The sequence below is a fragment of the Myotis lucifugus genome, unplaced genomic scaffold (assembly GCF_000147115.1).
Source record: "Myotis lucifugus unplaced genomic scaffold, Myoluc2.0 scaffold_545, whole genome shotgun sequence".
Taxonomy (NCBI): Eukaryota; Metazoa; Chordata; class Mammalia; order Chiroptera; family Vespertilionidae; genus Myotis; species Myotis lucifugus.
This window is the reverse complement of record NW_005871593.1, coordinates 213144-219143: the sequence shown is the minus strand read 5'-3', so window position 1 is coordinate 219143 and position 6000 is coordinate 213144. Positions and strand designations below refer to the sequence as shown.

General features: G+C 44.3%; 1 long non-coding RNA gene across 1 annotated transcript in view; it reads right to left on the bottom strand.

Annotated features, from left to right (window-relative positions):
* Positions 1-1431: 1431 nt before the first annotated feature.
* The window catches only part of LOC102430065, a 39147-nt gene continuing 34578 nt past the window's right edge, over positions 1432-6000 (bottom strand). The window contains exon 3 of the long non-coding RNA XR_002826584.1: positions 1432-1520. This is a non-coding gene — a long non-coding RNA (uncharacterized LOC102430065). The remainder of the gene's footprint in view (positions 1521-6000) is intronic.

The following is a 6000-nucleotide window of genomic DNA, read 5'->3' as shown; positions in this document are numbered from 1 at the left end:
CCAGTCACTATGATGCTCACTGACCACCAGGGAGCAGACTCTCAAAGCAGGAGCTGGCCCTGGTGGTCAGTACGCTCCCACAGGGGGAGTGCTGCTCAGCCAGAAGCTGGGCTCATGGCTGGCGAGTACAGCAGCAGTGGCGGGAGCCTCTCCCACCTCCATGGCAGCACTAAGGAGCAGCAAGCCAAGTGGTAAGGAGCAGCAAGCAGGCAGGCGGTAAGGAGTGAGGGGTCCCAGACTGTGAGAGGGATGTCTGACTGCTGGAGCAGGCCTAAGCTGGCAGTCGGACATCCCTCTCACAGTCTGGGACCCCTCAGGGGATGGAGAGCAGGCCTAAGCCAGCAGGCAGAGCTGAGGGACTGCCCCCCTCTCCCCAGTGCACGAATTTCATGCACCAGGCCTCTAGTATTTTCATAACAGCTTAAGGCTGGATTTTCTTTTCTTGAACTTAGTAGTGCACTGGCATATCTTCACTTTTTAAAAATTATCTTTATTAGGGCTTCTGTCCCCTCTGGAAGTTTTATAAAATTACTAGTGAAAATGTGTAACTTTACCATGGAGTTCCAGGTTTCCAACAAATTTTTAAATTTTTTAAAACTTTTAATATATTATTGATTTCAGAGAGGAAAGGAGAGGGAGAGAGAGCTAGAAATATCAATGATAAGAGAGAATCGTTGATCAGCTGCCTCCTGCACGCCCCATACTGAGGATCGAGCCAGAAACCTGAGCATGTGCCCTAATGGGAATTGAACTGTGACCTCCTGATTCATAGGTGAGCACTCAACCAGTGAGTCACGCCAGCCAGGAATGACACATTTTTTATATTCTGCTCTTTCTCAGTCCCCAAATAGCAAGCACATTTCCTATGCATTTAAGTCATTTATTTGAGTCACCTGATCATATCTTTTTTGTTTGTTTGTTAGTCCTCACCCAAGGATAGTCATTCCATTGATTTTAGAGAGTGTGGAAGGGAGGAGGAGAGACACACAGAGAGAAACATTGAAGTGAGAGAGACACATTGATTGGTTGCCTCCCACATGCACCTTGACCAGTGATCTAGCCTGCAACAAAGATATGTGCCCTTGACTGGAATCAAACCCATGACCCGTCAGTCCGAGGGCTGATGCTCTAACCACTGATCAAAACAACCAGGGCTGATCAGATATTTAAGCCCAAATACTTACCAAGCTACATGGTTTTGGGGTCTTGCTTTCTCTAAAAAATAAAAATAATCTTTGCTGTTTTGATATTCTGTTTTTTTTTGTTTTTTATTTTTATTTTTTATTGATTTCACAGAGGAAGAGAGAGAGAGAGAGATAGGAACATCAATAATAAGAGAGTATCATTGATTGGCTGCCTCCTGCACACCCCCAACCGGGGACTGAGCCAGAAACCTGGGCATGTGCCCTGACTGGGAATCAAACCATGATCTTCTGGTTCATCGATCGATGCTGAGCCACACCGGCAGGGTTGATATTCTGTTTTTAATTGGGTAACTTTTTATTTCGGAAGTCTTACACCTACAGAAAAATTGAGAGATTAGTGTAATGAATATCCCATATACTGTTCACCAAGATTCATTAATTGTTAACATTTTTGCCATATTTTCTTCGTCTGTGATGTATACTTTTTTGCTGAATAATTTGGAAGCAAATCACAGATGTAACACTCCATCCCTAAATATTTCAGCATAATTCTTCAATGAATAAGGACATTTTCTGACATTACTGTAATACTACATCTCAGAAAAATTAACAATAATTCCAAAACCTAAAATACAACCCAATTAAAATTTCCTTATTTGTCCCAAAATAAATCCTCACCCAAGGACATTTTTTCCATTGATTTTTTAGAGAGAGAGTGGAAGGGAGGAGGAGGAGAAGGAAGAAGAGGAGAAGGAGGAGGAAGAAGGGGAGGAGAAGGAGGAGGAGGAGGAGGAGGAGGAGGAGGAGGAGGAGGAGGAGGAGGAAGAGGAGAGAAACATCAATGTGAGAGCAACACATGGATTGGTTGCCCTGACCGGGGTGGGGGATGGAACCTGAGACCCACATACATGCCCTTGAGTGGGAATCAAACCTGAGACCCTTCAGTGCACAGGCCAATGCTCTAACCACTTAGCATACCAGCCAGGGTGAATCTGACAACTTTTTAATCATTTTTATAAATTCTGCTAAGATCATTTTAACTACTGAGCAAGTTGTTATTCGATCACTTGGTATCTTCAACTCTATGGGGAGGAGCATTCTCCCTGGCCCCCTCCAAAGAAACTGGCACATGCACCACTCTCAAGAAGGCAGTAAAAATTCCATATTCAGGCTCTTTATAAAAATCCCGCCCAGCCCTGGCCAGGTGCTCAGTGGTTAGAGCATCTGCCTGCAGACCGAAGGGTCAAAGGTTTGATTCCTGTTCAAGGACACATACCTTGGTTGCAGGTTCCCCAGCCCAGTAGGGGGCTTGTGGGAGGCAACCAATCGATGTGTCTCTCTCATGTCAATGTTTCTATCTCTTTCTCCCCTCTTCCTCCCTCCCTTCCACTCTCTCTAGAAATCAATGGAAGAAATATCCTCAGGTGAGGATTAAAAAAAAAAAAAATCCAGCCCAGCCTAAATTGCTTAGGCAGAGTGGCCAGCAGCATCTCAGCATATCAGTTTAGGAATTCTGAATCGCCACTGCTGTCAGACATGGTTGCTTTCCTGAGTTCATTTCTTGGCCGTATTCTGAGACACTGATGCTTCCAGGCTGTTGTACAATCAAGTTCTCAGACTCCTCCAACATATTTAAATCCTTTCCAGGCATTTTCATTCTAACAACAGCCTTTTCTCCACCGGGCAGTGCCCCTCGTGTAATTCCTTGTTATCTTCCATTCTGAGTGTCATTTGGGTTGAAGTTGATCTTCCAATAGTTTCTTCAGAAAGACTTCAAAGAACAATCTTTCCTAAATTCTTGCATGTTCAAAAATGTTCAAGGTTAGCCCTGGCCAGTGTGGCTCATTTGGCTGGGTGCACTGAGGGGTGGCTGGTTCAATTCCCAGTAGAAGCACATTTCAGGGTTACGGGCTCGATCCCCAGTAGGGGGCGTGCAGGAGGCAGCCGATATCATCTCTCTTGCCCAGCGGTTCTCAACCTGTGGGTTGTGACCCCTTTGGCGGTTGAACGACCCTTTCACAGGGGTCGCCTAAGACCATCCTGCATATCAGATATTTATATTATGATTCATAACAGTAGCAACATTACAGTTATGAAGTAGCAACGAAAATAATTTTATGGTTGGGGGTCACCACAACATGAGGAACTGTTTTAAAGGGCAAGAAGGTGGAGAACCACTGCTGCCCTTCCTCTTTCTCTCAAATCAATAAAAACATATTTTTAAAAAATGTTCAGGTTTATATTTCTGAAGTAAGACTCGGTACAGAGAGGTTAGGTCACACTCTTCCTTGGGGAATTTCCAGGATTTGCTCCGGGCTTCGAGCATTGAGGGTGGACTCCAAGGGGCCAGAAGCCAGCAGGTCACAGAAGGGTCTTTATCGCTGAGGTCCAGGAATTTTGCAAGGAAGTGTTTTGGTGATGAGAATCTTTGTTAGATTTTTGTGGAATCAGCTATTCCTTTTCAATAGCTGCATCTTTAATTTTTTTTCTATTACATGGTTTCCGGTGTTTTCTTCAGGCCACTGTGTGTGTGTGTGTGTGTGTGTGTGTGTGTGTGTGTGTATGTGCGCGCGGGCGCGCGCACGCATTGCATTTCCTCGGCTTTTTTCTTTCTTTCTTTTTTTTTTTTTTGGTCTTTTATTGTTTTTTTGTAGTGTCTTTGTACTTTTATCATGGTATAATTATATACAAGAAACTGTACATATTTAGTGTACCATCTGACAGATAAGTTTTAACATATGTACACACCCATGAAACCACTGCCACGATCAAATAGTGAACATACTCACCCCTCAGAAAAGTTTCCCTGTGCCCTTTGTAATCCCTCCCCAGGCCCTTTCCTGCCCCTCGCCCACCCCATGCACCACTGATGTGCCTTATGTCACTTTCGATTTATTTGTGTTTCCTAAAATTTTATATAAATAGTACCAAACAGAACAAACTCTTTTTCTCAGCATAGTTATGGAAAGTCGTCCATGTTGTCGCATGTATCAGTAGGAGAGGTGAGAGCAGACAGCCTTGCCTTGTTCCTGATCTTATACGGGAATTTTTCACCGAGGAATTGTCTTCAGGCGATTCCCTTCCCTCCCCCCACCCCCTGTCTGCTCAGTCAGTAGTTTCCTCATCGGCCTCAGAGGGCCCTCTGCAGATCTCGGGAGCTCTCTGGATATCTCTCTCTCTCTCTCTCTCTCTCTCTCTCTCTCTCTCTCTCTCCCCAACCCCGACCCTTTGTTCTCTATATTATTCCGTGACAACTCTAGTCCCCTTAACCTTCAGGTCTTCTGGTTCCTTCTACTGAACTGAGAGCTCACCGGGCTCTGACTGGGTTTCCTTCTCTGTGCTGTGACCTCAAAACTCTCTAAGCTTTAACCTGGGACAATTGTAGGGCTCACCTCATTTATTTCCCATCTCTCAGGGATCACTGAATGTCATTGGTGACATCCAATATCCTGAACACCATTGTTTCAAATACGTTGTCTGCTTTTTAGGTTTTTGTTTTGTTTTGTTTGTTGTTGTTTTCAGGAAGAAGGTGAATCTAGTCCCTGTTACTTTACCTGTTCAGAAGTGGAAGTCCTTGTTGCCCAGGCCTGGGATGAATAACCTTTTGAGTGAGGGGTATTTTTGCTTCATCTGCTACTCAGAGGAGCTCATGCAGGAAGCTAGGTTCCAAACCAGCAGGAACTTTCCTTATAACCCAGGTCTGGTACCAAAGTAAAACCTCTCTCTCCCTATTCTCACACTGTAGTTTCCTACAAACATGGTGTGACTGTGTGGCTTCTACCCCTTCTCTTTCCTTCCTCAGGACTAAACCAGATCCAGGGACACTCTGGCTCCTGGCCTGGCCACCCAGTTTTACTCTTACAAGTACAGGAGTTAGGGTTTGAACTTAAACTTTTGGACAATGGTACTTTGCAAACTCAGTTCTGCAGCCCCTACATTCTCTCTTCTTCCTTCCCTTGCTCCTGATCTATTTCTACATCTTTTGAGAGTCTTTCCATCTATTTAGACTTTTGACTTTCTTATAGTTTTAACAAAGACAGAGTTTGACTTTCTGCTTCTTGTTCTTCTTGTTTCTCTGGGGGGATTTCCAGAAGAACAGGAAACATCCGCTTGAGGCGATCATCTTCACACTGGAAGTCAGGGGCCATGCAGTTGCTGTGGTTGTTTTGAGTGTATAGTTTGCATCTCTACTAAGCCAGACACAGTCTCTGATCCCTAATAGGTAGCCAAGAAATGTTTGAAGAATGACTATCAAATAGATACCGCGTTCCTCCGCATAACTTGGCTCTGCATATTGAGGTAGACTGTTGCTTCCTCTCTACCTGAGATGTCCCAGAATGCATGGGCATCTTTCCCCCGTTGAGTCTGGGGATTCCTAGAGCATGGAAAGAGCTGGTGGAAGGCTAAGCACATGACGCGGTCTGAAACCTGTGTCCCAAGAGCGTGGGCTTTCGTGTTGGACAAACCTGAGTTTGAAGCTCAACTATAATATTTACTACTTGCTGGATCTTGTATTCATCAGGGTTCACCAGAGAAACAGAAACAATAGGATGGAGATGATAGATAGATAGATAGATAGATAGATAGATAGATAGATAGAGAGGTACTATCTATCTATCTATCTATCTATCTATCTATCATCTATCTATCTACCTACCTACCTACCTACCTATCTGGAGATATATTTTAAGGAATTAGCTCATGCTAATTGTGGGTGTTGGCAAGTCCAAAATCTTCAAGGCAGGTCAGTAGGCTTGAAATTACTGCAAAAATTGATGTTGCAGTCTTGGGACTGAAGGCAATCTGGAGGTACAATCTTTCTTCCTGTTGGATGTGGAGGGGGGCAAAGTGGGGG